Here is a 15,728-nt window from a genome sequence, read left to right as displayed (position 1 = left end):
AGCCTATTGCATTTTTTAAAATGGTAATTTGGAGCAGAAGGTTGAAGCTCAGCTTTATTTAGTTGAGGACAACACCAGGCAGGGGCACACAGACAGACACCTTTAGTAGGCCGGAAAAGCCTATTGCATTTTTTAAAATGGTAATTTGGAGCAGAAGGTTGAAGCTCAGCTTTATTTAGTTGAGGACAACACCAGGCAGGGGCACACAGACAGACACCTTTAGTAGGCCGGAAAAGCCTATTGCATTTTTTAAAATGGTAATTTGGAGCAGAAGGTTGAAGCTCAGCTTTATTTAGTTGAGGGCAACACCAGGCAGGGGCACACAGACAGACACCTTTAGTAGGCCGGAAAAGCCTATTGCATTTTTTAAAATGGTAATTTGGAGCAGAAGGTTGAAGCTCAGCTTTATTTAGTTGAGGACAACACCAGGGAGGGGCAGAAGCCGTTAGTAGGCCCTAACCACCATTTTTTTTTTTAAAACCACTTAATGAGAGCCGGAAGGTTGAAGCTCAGCTTTATTTAGTTGAGGACAACACCAGGGAGGGGCAGAAGCCGTTAGTAGGCCCTAACCACCATTTTTTTTTTTTAAACCACTTAATGAGAGCCGGAAGGTTGAAGCTCAGCTTTATTTAGTTGAGGACAACACCAGGGAGGGGCAGAAGCCGTTAGTAGGGCCTAACCACCATTTTTTTTTTTAAAACCACTTAATGAGAGCCGGAAGGTTGAAGCTCAGCTTTATTTAGTTGAGGACAACACCAGGGAGGGGCAGAAGCCGTTAGTAGGCCCTAACCACCATTTTTTTTTTTAAAACCACTTAATGAGAGCCGGAAGGTTGAAGCTCAGCTTTATTTAGTTGAGGACAACACCAGGGAGGGGCAGAAGCCGTTAGTAGGCCCTAACCACCATTTTTTTTTTTAAAACCACTTAATGAGAGCCGGAAGGTTGAAGCTCAGCTTTATTTAGTTGAGGACAACACCAGGGAGGGGCAGAAGCCGTTAGTAGGGCCTAACCACCATTTTTTTTTTTAAAACCACTTAATGAGAGCCGGAAGGTTGAAGCTCAGCTTTATTTAGTTGAGGACAACACCAGGGAGGGGCAGAAGCCGTTAGTAGGCCCTAACCACCATTTTTTTTTTTAAAACCACTTAATGAGAGCCGGAAGGTTGAAGCTCAGCTTTATTTAGTTGAGGACAACACCAGGGAGGGGCAGAAGCCGTTAGTAGGGCCTAACCACCATTTTTTTTTTTAAAACCACTTAATGAGAGCCGGAAGGTTGAAGCTCAGCTTTATTTAGTTGAGGACAACACCAGGCAGGGGCACACAGACAGACACCTTTAGTAGGCCGGAAAAGCCTATTGCATTTTTCAAAATGGTAATTTGGAGCAGAAGGTTGAAGCTCAGCTTTATTTAGTTGAGGGCAACACCAGGCAGGGGCACACAGACAGACACCTTTAGTAGGCCGGAAAAGCCTATTGCATTTTTTAAAATGGTAATTTGGAGCAGAAGGTTGAAGCTCAGCTTTATTTAGTTGAGGGCAACACCAGGGAGGGGCACACAGACAGACACCTTTAGTAGGCCGGAAAAGCCTATTGCATTTTTTAAAATGGTAATTTGGAGCAGAAGGTTGAAGCTCAGCTTTATTTAGTTGAGGACAACACCAGGCAGGGGCACACAGACAGACACCTTTAGTAGGCCGGAAAAGCCTATTGCATTTTTCAAAATGGTAATTTGGAGCAGAAGGTTGAAGCTCAGCTTTATTTAGTTGAGGGCAACACCAGGCAGGGGCACACAGACAGACACCTTTAGTAGGCCGGAAAAGCCTATTGCATTTTTTAAAATGGTAATTTGGAGCAGAAGGTTGAAGCTCAGCTTTATTTAGTTGAGGACAACACCAGGCAGGGGCACACAGACAGACACCTTTAGTAGGCCGGAAAAGCCTATTGCATTTTTCAAAATGGTAATTTGGAGCAGAAGGTTGAAGCTCAGCTTTATTTAGTTGAGGGCAACACCAGGGAGGGGCACACAGACAGACACCTTTAGTAGGCCGGAAAAGCCTATTGTATTTTTTAAAATGGTAATTTGGAGCAGAAGGTTGAAGCTCAGCTTTATTTAGTTGAGGGCAACACCAGGCAGGGGCAGAAGCCGTTAGTAGGCCCTAACCACCATTTTTTTTTTTAAAACCACTTAATGAGAGCCGGAAGGTTGAAGCTCAGCTTTATTTAGTTGAGGACAACACCAGGGAGGGGCAGAAGCCGTTAGTAGGCCCTAACCACCATTTTTTTTTTTAAAACCACTTAATGAGAGCCGGAAGGTTGAAGCTCAGCTTTATTTAGTTGAGGACAACACCAGGGAGGGGCAGAAGCCGTTAGTAGGCCCTAACCACCATTTTTTTTTTTTAAAACCACTTAATGAGAGCCGGAAGGTTGAAGCTCAGCTTTATTTAGTTGAGGACAACACCAGGCAGGGGCACACAGACAGACACCTTTAGTAGGCCGGAAAAGCCTATTGCATTTTTTAAAATGGTAATTTGGAGCAGAAGGTTGAAGCTCAGCTTTATTTAGTTGAGGGCAACACCAGGCAGGGGCAGAAGCCGTTAGTAGGCCCTAACCACCATTTTGTTTTTTTTAAACCACTTAATGAGAGCCGGAAGGTTGAAGCTCAGCTTTATTTAGTTGAGGACAACACCAGGCAGGGGCACACAGACAGACACCTTTAGTAGGCCGGAAAAGCCTATTGCATTTTTCAAAATGGTAATTTGGAGCAGAAGGTTGAAGCTCAGCTTTATTTAGTTGAGGGCAACACCAGGCAGGGGCACACAGACAGACACCTTTAGTAGGCCGGAAAAGCCTATTGCATTTTTTAAAATGGTAATTTGGAGCAGAAGGTTGAAGCTCAGCTTTATTTAGTTGAGGACAACACCAGGCAGGGGCACACAGACAGACACCTTTAGTAGGCCGGAAAAGCCTATTGCATTTTTTAAAATGGTAATTTGGAGCAGAAGGTTGAAGCTCAGCTTTATTTAGTTGAGGACAACACCAGGCAGGGGCACACAGACAGACACCTTTAGTAGGCCGGAAAAGCCTATTGCATTTTTTAAAATGGTAATTTGGAGCAGAAGGTTGAAGCTCAGCTTTATTTAGTTGAGGGCAACACCAGGCAGGGGCACACAGACAGACACCTTTAGTAGGCCGGAAAAGCCTATTGCATTTTTTAAAATGGTAATTTGGAGCAGAAGGTTGAAGCTCAGCTTTATTTAGTTGAGGACAACACCAGGGAGGGGCAGAAGCCGTTAGTAGGCCCTAACCACCATTTTTTTTTTTAAAACCACTTAATGAGAGCCGGAAGGTTGAAGCTCAGCTTTATTTAGTTGAGGACAACACCAGGGAGGGGCAGAAGCCGTTAGTAGGCCCTAACCACCATTTTTTTTTTTTTAAACCACTTAATGAGAGCCGGAAGGTTGAAGCTCAGCTTTATTTAGTTGAGGACAACACCAGGGAGGGGCAGAAGCCGTTAGTAGGGCCTAACCACCATTTTTTTTTTTAAAACCACTTAATGAGAGCCGGAAGGTTGAAGCTCAGCTTTATTTAGTTGAGGACAACACCAGGGAGGGGCAGAAGCCGTTAGTAGGCCCTAACCACCATTTTTTTTTTTAAAACCACTTAATGAGAGCCGGAAGGTTGAAGCTCAGCTTTATTTAGTTGAGGACAACACCAGGGAGGGGCAGAAGCCGTTAGTAGGCCCTAACCACCATTTTTTTTTTTAAAACCACTTAATGAGAGCCGGAAGGTTGAAGCTCAGCTTTATTTAGTTGAGGACAACACCAGGGAGGGGCAGAAGCCGTTAGTAGGGCCTAACCACCATTTTTTTTTTTAAAACCACTTAATGAGAGCCGGAAGGTTGAAGCTCAGCTTTATTTAGTTGAGGACAACACCAGGGAGGGGCAGAAGCCGTTAGTAGGCCCTAACCACCATTTTTTTTTTTAAAACCACTTAATGAGAGCCGGAAGGTTGAAGCTCAGCTTTATTTAGTTGAGGACAACACCAGGGAGGGGCAGAAGCCGTTAGTAGGGCCTAACCACCATTTTTTTTTTTAAAACCACTTAATGAGAGCCGGAAGGTTGAAGCTCAGCTTTATTTAGTTGAGGACAACACCAGGCAGGGGCACACAGACAGACACCTTTAGTAGGCCGGAAAAGCCTATTGCATTTTTCAAAATGGTAATTTGGAGCAGAAGGTTGAAGCTCAGCTTTATTTAGTTGAGGGCAACACCAGGCAGGGGCACACAGACAGACACCTTTAGTAGGCCGGAAAAGCCTATTGCATTTTTTAAAATGGTAATTTGGAGCAGAAGGTTGAAGCTCAGCTTTATTTAGTTGAGGGCAACACCAGGGAGGGGCACACAGACAGACACCTTTAGTAGGCCGGAAAAGCCTATTGCATTTTTTAAAATGGTAATTTGGAGCAGAAGGTTGAAGCTCAGCTTTATTTAGTTGAGGACAACACCAGGCAGGGGCACACAGACAGACACGTTTAGTAGGCCGGAAAAGCCTATTGCATTTTTCAAAATGGTAATTTGGAGCAGAAGGTTGAAGCTCAGCTTTATTTAGTTGAGGGCAACACCAGGCAGGGGCACACAGACAGACACCTTTAGTAGGCCGGAAAAGCCTATTGCATTTTTTAAAATGGTAATTTGGAGCAGAAGGTTGAAGCTCAGCTTTATTTAGTTGAGGACAACACCAGGCAGGGGCACACAGACAGACACCTTTAGTAGGCCGGAAAAGCCTATTGCATTTTTCAAAATGGTAATTTGGAGCAGAAGGTTGAAGCTCAGCTTTATTTAGTTGAGGGCAACACCAGGGAGGGGCACACAGACAGACACCTTTAGTAGGCCGGAAAAGCCTATTGTATTTTTTAAAATGGTAATTTGGAGCAGAAGGTTGAAGCTCAGCTTTATTTAGTTGAGGGCAACACCAGGCAGGGGCAGAAGCCGTTAGTAGGCCCTAACCACCATTTTTTTTTTTAAAACCACTTAATGAGAGCCGGAAGGTTGAAGCTCAGCTTTATTTAGTTGAGGACAACACCAGGGAGGGGCAGAAGCCGTTAGTAGGCCCTAACCACCATTTTTTTTTTTAAAACCACTTAATGAGAGCCGGAAGGTTGAAGCTCAGCTTTATTTAGTTGAGGACAACACCAGGGAGGGGCAGAAGCCGTTAGTAGGGCCTAACCACCATTTTTTTTTTTAAAACCACTTAATGAGAGCCGGAAGGTTGAAGCTCAGCTTTATTTAGTTGAGGACAACACCAGGGAGGGGCAGAAGCCGTTAGTAGGCCCTAACCACCATTTTTTTTTTTAAAACCACTTAATGAGAGCCGGAAGGTTGAAGCTCAGCTTTATTTAGTTGAGGACAACACCAGGGAGGGGCAGAAGCCGTTAGTAGGGCCTAACCACCATTTTTTTTTTTAAAACCACTTAATGAGAGCCGGAAGGTTGAAGCTCAGCTTTATTTAGTTGAGGACAACACCAGGCAGGGGCACACAGACAGACACCTTTAGTAGGCCGGAAAAGCCTATTGCATTTTTCAAAATGGTAATTTGGAGCAGAAGGTTGAAGCTCAGCTTTATTTAGTTGAGGGCAACACCAGGCAGGGGCACACAGACAGACACCTTTAGTAGGCCGGAAAAGCCTATTGCATTTTTTAAAATGGTAATTTGGAGCAGAAGGTTGAAGCTCAGCTTTATTTAGTTGAGGGCAACACCAGGGAGGGGCAGAAGCCGTTAGTAGGCCCTAACCACCATTTTTTTTTTTAAAACCACTTAATGAGAGCCGGAAGGTTGAAGCTCAGCTTTATTTAGTTGAGGACAACACCAGGGAGGGGCAGAAGCCGTTAGTAGGGCCTAACCACCATTTTTTTTTTTAAAACCACTTAATGAGAGCCGGAAGGTTGAAGCTCAGCTTTATTTAGTTGAGGACAACACCAGGCAGGGGCACACAGACAGACACCTTTAGTAGGCCGGAAAAGCCTATTGCATTTTTCAAAATGGTAATTTGGAGCAGAAGGTTGAAGCTCAGCTTTATTTAGTTGAGGGCAACACCAGGCAGGGGCACACAGACAGACACCTTTAGTAGGCCGGAAAAGCCTACTGCATTTTTTAAAATGGTAATTTGGAGCAGAAGGTTGAAGCTCAGCTTTATTTAGTTGAGGGCAACACCAGGCAGGGGCACACAGACAGACACCTTTAGTAGGCCGGAAAAGCCTATTGCATTTTTTAAAATGGTAATTTGGAGCAGAAGGTTGAAGCTCAGCTTTATTTAGTTGAGGGCAACACCAGGGAGGGGCAGAAGCCGTTAGTAGGCCCTAACCACCATTTTTTTTTTTTAAAACCACTTAATGAGAGCCGGAAGGTTGAAGCTCAGCTTTATTTAGTTGAGGACAACACCAGGGAGGGGCAGAAGCCGTTAGTAGGGCCTAACCACCATTTTTTTTTTTAAAACCACTTAATGAGAGCCGGAAGGTTGAAGCTCAGCTTTATTTAGTTGAGGACAACACCAGGCAGGGGCACACAGACAGACACCTTTAGTAGGCCGGAAAAGCCTATTGCATTTTTCAAAATGGTAATTTGGAGCAGAAGGTTGAAGCTCAGCTTTATTTAGTTGAGGGCAACACCAGGCAGGGGCACACAGACAGACACCTTTAGTAGGCCGGAAAAGCCTATTGCATTTTTTAAAATGGTAATTTGGAGCAGAAGGTTTAAGCTCAGCTTTATTTAGTTGAGGGCAACACCAGGGAGGGGCAGAAGCCGTTAGTAGGCCCTAACCACCATTTTTTTTTTTAAAACCACTTAATGAGAGCCGGAAGGTTGAAGCTCAGCTTTATTTAGTTGAGGACAACACCAGGGAGGGGCAGAAGCCGTTAGTAGGGCCTAACCACCATTTTTTTTTTTAAAACCACTTAATGAGAGCCGGAAGGTTTTGAAACCATTTTTCAAAATGGTAATTTGGAGCAGAAGGTTGAAGCTCAGCTTTATTTAGTTGAGGGCAACACCAGGCAGGGGCACACAGACAGACACCTTTAGTAGGCCGGAAAAGCCTATTGCATTTTTTAAAATGGTAATTTGGAGCAGAAGGTTGAAGCTCAGCTTTATTTAGTTGAGGACAACACCAGGCAGGGGCACACAGACAGACACCTTTAGTAGGCCGGAAAAGCCTATTGCATTTTTCAAAATGGTAATTTGGAGCAGAAGGTTGAAGCTCAGCTTTATTTAGTTGAGGGCAACACCAGGGAGGGGCACACAGACAGACACCTTTAGTAGGCCGGAAAAGCCTATTGCATTTTTTAAAATGGTAATTTGGAGCAGAAGGTTGAAGCTCAGCTTTATTTAGTTGAGGGCAACACCAGGCAGGGGCAGAAGCCGTTAGTAGGCCCTAACCACCATTTTTTTTTTTAAAACCACTTAATGAGAGCCGGAAGGTTGAAGCTCAGCTTTATTTAGTTGAGGGCAACACCAGGCAGGGGCAGAAGCCGTTAGTAGGCCCTAACCAAAGTTGAAGGCCAAATGCAGTTTAATTTCTGATACTATAGGCCGAAAGCCAGAAGGTGGAAGCTCCGATTTAGACAGTGGAGGACAATTTGAATTAGGGACTGCAGACAGACTTAGTAGGCTGTCCCCTGTGGACCATGCATCCACCACATTAACCCATTGCGCCGTAATGGACACGTAATCTTCCGTGGCCATGCCTACAGGTCCATGTGTCTGTTGTCAGGTGCACCTTTGTACTCACAGATTGCCAGAGTGCATGGACAATGCGGTCTTCTACATGCTGGTGGAGGGTTGGGATGGCTTTTCTCGCAAAAGAAGTGTCGACTGGTTAGCTTGTAGTGTGGTACAGCGTAGTCCATCATGGCCTTATTAATAGTAAATAAAATATATAACTAGGCTCTATGAACTTTTAAATAGGTTCCAGGGGTACACGGGCAGCATTGGTGTGGTCAGTGGAGGAGTATTGCAAGTAGGGGCTGCAGACAGGCTATCAAAGGCCTAAAATAACAAACAGTAGGCAGTCATGGCAGTTTTACATCGGTTACATGGATACACAGGCAGGCACTCCAGGCAGCATTGTGGTCAGTGGAGGAGTATTGCAAGTAGGGGCCGCAGACAGGCTATCAAAGGCCTAAAATAACAAACAATAGGCTCATTGCAGTTTTACAGCGGTTACATGGATAGACGGGCAGGCAGCTTGGTGGTGAGTGGAGGAGTATTTAAAGTAGGGACCGCAGACAGGCTATCAAAGGCCTAACATAACAAACAATAGGCTCATGGCAGTTTTACAGCGGTTACATGGATACACGGGCAGGCAGCTTGGTGGTCAGTGGAGGAGTATTTAAAATAGGGACCGCAGACAGGCTATCAAAGGCCTAAAATAACAAACAATAGGCTTATGGCAGTTTTACAGCGGTTACATGGATACACGGGCAGGCAGCTTGGTGGTGGTGAGTGGAGGAGTATTTAAAGTAGGGACCGCAGACAGGCTATCAAAGGCCTAAAATAACAAACAATAGGCTCATGGCAGTTTTACAGCGGTTACATGGATACACGGGCAGGCAGCTTGGTGGTCTGTGGAGGAGTATTTAAAGTAGGGACCGCAGACAGGCTATCAAAGGCCTAAAATAACAAACAATAGGCTTATGGCAGTTTTACAGCGGTTACATGGATACACGGGCAGGCAGCTTGGTGGTCAGTGGAGGAGTATTTAAAGTAGGGACCGCAGACAGGCTATCAAAGGCCTAAAATAACAAACAATAGGCTCATGGCAGCTTTACAGCGGTTACATGGATACACAGGCAGCTTGGTGGTGAGTGGAGGAGTAGTACAAGGAGTGTCTGTCCCAGTACTCCCAAAATATAAATAGATGTTAATGTCTCGCAAAACAACCAAAACAAAAAAAAAGGTGGCATACTTAGGTACAGGGGTGGGCTCATCTACTGAGTTTCTGACATAGTAATTTGGCAGTAACTATTTAATGGTGCCAATATAGGACACAGACACAGACTACTTTAAGTTGCATCATAGATGTCTACAAATTTGTATTGTCAGTGCCAGACATTGAATGATGTCAGCGAATAGACTAAAGATTGGTGGAGCTGTGCGACATAATTTTGGACGTGGTAGAGCACATTTTGAGCTGGGGTAGGGGGGAACTCTCTTGAGGCCGGCGGGACCGCCCCAGGGCCCCTCATGTTACAACGGTGTGTCTGACGTTGGGTGCGCACCACCACCGCCAGAGACACTACATTGTACTATGAGGGACCCAGTAGCAATGCCGTCAACCAAAAGCGAGCACACCCACCTCTTCAGACAAACAGCAGTCTCACGGGTGCTTGCGCCAAGTCGCGATACCACGGCCCCGTGTGGGGAGTTTTGCCATTTAGGGAGGTGTAAACATGTCGTATGCTGTACAATCAGCTGCAGCAAATTAGACATTAGAAAAGTAATTCACAGGCAAGAGCTTTTCATAGGAAAGCTAGGTGTCGGCCGGGCAAGGTGGGGCAAAAGATTTCGAAATCCAGTTGTGGTTCATTTTAATGAATGTTAGATCGTCAACATTTTGGGTAGCCAGACGAGTCCTTTTTTCGGTTAATATTGAACCTGCAGCACTGAATACTCTTTCTGATAGGACACTTGCTGCCGGGCAAGCAAGCTCCTGCAATGCATATTCTGCCAATTCTGGCCAGGTGTCTAATTTGGAGGCCCAGTAATCAAATGGGAATGACGGTTGAGGGAGAACATCGATAAGGGATGAAAAATAGTTAGTAACCATACTGGACAAATGTTGTCTCCTGTCACTTTCAATTGATGCAGCAGTACCTGTCCTGTCTGCGGTCATAGCAAAATCACTCCACAACCTGGTCAGAAAACCCCTCTGTCCAACGCCACTTCTGATGTGTGCACCCCTAACACTCCTAGTCTGCTGCCCCCTGGAGCTCGTGTGAGAACGATCACGTGCGCTGTGTGCTGGGAATGCCTGAAGCAAACGGTCAACAAGAGTTGATTGTTTGGTTGCTAATATTAGTTCCAAGTTCTCATGTGGCATAATATTTTGCAATTTGCCTTTATAGCGTGGATCAAGGAGGCAGGCCAACCAGTAATCGTCATCGTTCATCATTTTCGTAATGCGTGTGTCCCTTTTTAGGATACGTAAGGCATAATCCGCCATGTGGGCCAAAGTTCCAGTTGTCAAATCTCCGGTTGTGATTGGTTGAGGGGCAGTTGCAGGCAAATCTACGTCACTTGTGTCCCTCAAAAAACCAGAACCCGGCCGTGACACGCAACCAATTTCCTGTGCCCCCGGGAAAGGTTCGGCATTAAAAATATACTCATCCCCATCATCCTCCTCGTCCTCCACCTCCTCTTCGCCCGCTACCTCGTCCTGTACACTGCCCTGACCAGACAATGGCTGACTGTCATCAAGGCTTTCCTCTTCCTCTGGTGCAGACGCCTGCTCCTTTATGTGCGTCAAACTTTGCATCAGCAGACGCATTAGGGGGATGCTCATGCTTATTACGGCGTTGTCTGCACTAACCAGCCGTGTGCATTCCTCAAAACACTGAAGGACTTGACACATGTCTTGTATCTTAGACCACTGCACACCTGACAACTCCATGTCTGCCATCCTACTGCCTGCCCGTGTATCCTCCCACAAATAAATAACAGCACGCCTCTGTTCGCACAGTCTCTGAAGCATGTGCAGTGTTGAGTTCCACCTTGTTGCAACGTCTATGATTAGGCGATGCTGGGGAAGGTTCAAAGACCGCTGATAGGTCTGCATACGGCTGGCGTGTACAGGCGAACGTCGGATATGTGAGCAAAGTGCACGCACTTTGAGGAGCAGGTCGGAGAACCCAGGATAAGTTTTCAATAAGCACTGCACCACCAGGTTTAAGGTGTGAGCCAGGCAAGGAATGTGTTTCAGTTGGGAAAGGGAGATGGCAGCCATGAAATTCCTTCCGTTATCACTCACTACCTTGCCTGCCTCAAGATCTACTGTGCCCAGCCACGACTGTGTTTCTTGTTGCAAGAACTCGGACAGAACTTCCGCGGTGTGTCTGTTGTCGCCCAAGCACTTCATAGCCAATACAGCCTGCTGACGCTTGGCAGTAGCTGGCCCATAATGGGACAACTGGTGTGCAACAGTGTCATCTGCCGATGGAGTGGTTGGCAGACTGCGTTCTGTGGAAGAGCTGTAGCTTCTGCAGGAGGACGAGGAGGAGGAGGAGGAGGGGGTGCGAACGCCTACAGCCAACTGTTTCCTAGACCGTGGGCTAGGCACAACTGTCCCTAAATTGATGTCGCCTGTGGACCCTGCATCCACCACATTCACCCAGTGTGCCGTGATGGACACATAACGTCCCTGGCCATGCCTACTGGTCCATGCATCTGTAGTCAGGTGCACCTTTGCACTCACAGATTGCCTGAGTGCATGGACGATGCGCTGTTTAACATGCTGGTGCAGGGCTGGGATGGCTTTTCTGGAAAAAAAGTGTCGACTGGGTAGCTCGTATCGTGGTTCAGCGTACTCCATCAGGGCTTTGAAAGCTTCGCTTTCAACTAACCGGTAGGGCATCATCTCTAACGAGATTAGTCTAGCTATGTGGGCGTTAAAACACTGTGTACGCGGATGCGAGGATAAGTACTTCCTTTTTCTAACCAGAGTCTCATGTAGGGTGAGCTGGACTGGAGAGCTGGAGATCGTGGAACTTTCGGGTGTGCCGGTGTACATGGCAGACTGAGAGACGGTTGGAGACGGTATTGTTTCCGCCGGTGCCCTAGATGCAATATTTCCTCCTACAAAACTGGTGATTCCCTGACCCTGACTGCTTTTGGCTGGCAAAGAAACCTGCACAGATACTGCCGGTGGTGCGGAAAATGGTGGCCTTACAGTGACGGAAGGGATGTTGCGTTGCTGACTAGCTTCATTGGCCGAGGGTGCTACAACCTTGAGGGACGTTTGGTAGTTAGTCCAGGCTTGAAAATGCATGGTGGTTAAGTGTCTATGCATGCAACTAGTATTTAGACTTTTCAGATTCTGACCTCTGCTTAAGCTAGTTGAACATTTTTGACAGATGACTTTGCGCTGATCAGTTGGATGTTGTTTAAAAAAATGCCAGACTGCACTCTTCCTAGACTCGGATCCCTTTTCAGGGATTGCAGACTGAGCTTTAACCGGATGGCAACGCTGTGCTCCAACAGGTTTTGGCTTTGACACGCGTTTTGGGCCAGATACGGGCCCGGCAGATGGAACCTGTTGCGATGTTGATGCCTGCTGCGGCCCCTCCTCCACCTCCGCTTCTGAACTACTGCCGCCTGCACCCTGTTCCCCCAATGGCTGCCAATCGGGGTCAATAACTGGGTCATCTATTACCTCCTCTTCGAGCTCGTGTGCAACTTCGTCTGTGTCACTGTGTCGGTCGGTGGTATAGCGTTCGTGGCGGGGCAACATAGTCTCATCAGGGTCTGATTGTGGATCTGTACCCTGAGAGGGCAATGTGGTGGTCTGAGTCAAAGGAGCAGCATAGTACTCTGGCTGTGGCTGTGCATCAGTGCACTCCATGTCAGAATATACTTGTAATGGGCATGGCCTGTTAAATGTTTCACTTTCTAAGCCAGGGACGGTATGTGTAAAGAGCTCCATGGAGTGACCCGTTGTGTCGCCTGCTGCATCCTTCTCTCTTGTTGTAGTTTTTGCTGAGGAGGACAAGGAAGCGACTTGTCCCTGACCGTGAACATCCACAAGCGACGCGCTGCTTTTACATTTACCAGTTTCGGAAGAGGAGGCAAAAGAGCTAGAGGCTGAGTCTGCAATGTAAGCCAAAACTTGCTGTTGCTGCTCCGCCTTTAAAAGCGGTTTTCCTACTCCCAGAAAAGAGAGCGTTCGAGGCCTTGTGTAGCCTGACGACGAAACTGGCTCCACAGCTCCAGACTTAGGTGGAATATTTTTATCCCCACGACCACCTGATGCTCCACTACCACTACCATCATTACCAGCTGACAATGAACGCCCACGACGACCTCTTGCACCAGACTTCCTCATTGTTTTAAAATCTTAACCAAAGTAACTTTATTTGTTGCTGTCAAACAACTTACACGGTGAGCTATAACTTCAGTATGATTTCAATATCCCTTAACAGGTTGGTGAGACCACAAGGAAAATCAGGCACAATGTTACACACTCTGTTTTCTGTGGCACAAAATCACAGAGATGACACACACGCAGGACTGTCACTCAAGCACTAATGTCAATATTAATCTCCCACCTAATTTATGTATTTTTTTTTCTCAGGGAGACTTTAGAAACCAAATAATATAAAAAAAAAAAAAAAAAAAAAGGCTTTCTATGGCCCACAATTAGAGAGAGAGAGGTGGCACACCCAGGAGTCAAGACTAGCGCACAAGCTGAAAGGGCAATATTACTCTCCCACTGTTTTTTTAAGTTTTTTTTTTATTTCAGGGAGACTTTAGAAACCAAATAATATAAAAAAAAAAAAAAAAAAAAAAAAATAGGCTTTCTATAGCCCACTGAATGAGAGAGAGAGGTGGCACACCCAGGAGTCAAGCCTGGCACACAAGCTGAAAGGGCAATATTACTCTCCCACTGTTTTTTTATGTTTTGTTTTTTTTTTAAGGGAGACTTTAGAAACCCAATAATATTTTAAAAAAAAAATAAATAGGCTTTCTATGGCCCACTGAATGAGAGGGAGAGAGGTGGCACACCCAGGAGTCAAGACTGGCACACAAGCTGAAAGGGCAATATTACTCTCCCACTGTTTTTTTATGTATTTTTTGTTTTTTAAGGGAGACTTTAGAAACCCAATAATATTTAAAAAAAAAAATAAATAGGCTTTCTATGGCCCACTGAATGAAAGGGAGAGAGGTGGCACACCCAGGAGTCAAGACTGGCACACAAGCTGAAAGGGCAATATTACTCTCCCACTGTTTTTTGTATGTTTTTTTTTTTTTTTCAGGGAGACTTTAGAAACCAAATAATATTAAAAAAACCACAAAAAAAAATAGCCTTTCTATGGCCCACTGAATGAGAGAGAGAGGTGGCACACCCAGGAGTCAAGACTGGCACACAAGCTGAAAGGGCAATATTACTCTCCCACTGTTTTTTTATGTATTTTTTGTTTTTTAAGGGAGACTTTAGAAACCCAATAATATTTTTAAAAAAAATAAATAGGCTTTCTATGGCCCACTGAATGAGAGGGAGAGAGGTGGCACACCCAGGAGTCAAGCCTGGCACACAAGCTGAAAGGGCAATATTACTCTCCCACTGTTTTTTTATGTTTTTCTTTTTTTTTAAGGGAGACTTTAGAAACCCAATAATATTTAAAAAAAAAAATAAATAGGCTTTCTATGGCCCACTGAATGAGAGGGAGAGAGGTGGCACACCCAGGAGTCAAGACTGGCACACAAGCTGAAAGGGCAATATTACTCTCCCACTGTTTTTTTATGTATTTTTTGTTTTTTAAGGGAGACTTTAGAAACCCAATAATATTTTTAAAAAAAAATAAATAGGCTTTCTATGGCCCACTGAATGAGAGGGAGAGAGGTGGCACACCCAGGAGTCAAGCCTGGCACACAAGCTGAAAGGGCAATATTACTCTCCCACTGTTTTTTTATGTTTTTTTTTTTTTTTAAGGGAGACTTTAGAAACCCAATAATATTTAAAAAAATAAATAAATAGGCTTTCTATGGCCCACTGAATGAGAGGGAGAGAGGTGGCACACCCAGGAGTCAAGACTGGCACACAAGCTGAAAGGGCAATATTACTCTCCCACTGTTTTTTTAGGTATTTTTTTTTTTCAGGGAGACTTTAGAAACCAAATAATATTAAAAAAAAAAAAAAAAATAGGCTTTCTATAGCCCACTGAATGAGAGTTAGCACACACAGCAGTGGCACACAAGCCCTGACTGAGGCCAATATTTTTCTCCCACTGATTGATGTAGTGTTTTTGTGTTGAGGTAGATTTTAGAACACAAATCAAGGAAAAAAAAAAAATGCTTTCTATGGCCCACTGAATGAGAGAGAGAGGTGGCACACCCAGGAGTCAAGACTGGCACACAAGCTGAAAGGGCAATATTACTCTCCCACTGTTTTTTGTATGTTTTTTTTTTTTTTTTCAGGGAGACTTTAGAAACCAAATAATATTAAAAAAACCCAAAAAAAAAATAGCCTTTCTATGGCCCACTGAATGAGAGAGAGAGGTGGCACACCCAGGAGTCAAGACTGGCACACAAGCTGAAAGGGCAATATTACTCTCCCACTGTTTTTTTATGTATTTTTTGTTTTTTAAGGGAGACTTTAGAAACCCAATAATATTTAAAAAAAAAAATAAATAGGCTTTCTATGGCCCACTGAATGAAAGGGAGAGAGGTGGCACACCCAGGAGTCAAGACTGGCACACAAGCTGAAAGGGCAATATTACTCTCCCACTGTTTTTTTAGGTTTTTTTTTTTTTTTCAGGCAGACTTTAGAAACCAAATAATATTAAAAAAAAAAAAAAAAAAAAAAAATAGGCTTGCTATAGCCCACTGAATGAGAGATAGCACACACAGCAGTGGCACACAAGCCCTGACTGAGGCCAATATTTTTCTCCCACTGATTGATGTAGTGTTTTTGTGTTGAGGTAGAATTTAGAACACAAATCACGGAAAAAATAAATAGGCTTTCTATG

This window comes from Ranitomeya variabilis, chromosome 3 (assembly GCF_051348905.1).
Source record: "Ranitomeya variabilis isolate aRanVar5 chromosome 3, aRanVar5.hap1, whole genome shotgun sequence".
Taxonomy (NCBI): domain Eukaryota; kingdom Metazoa; phylum Chordata; class Amphibia; order Anura; family Dendrobatidae; genus Ranitomeya; species Ranitomeya variabilis.
Note: the sequence above shows the minus strand (reverse complement) of the source record.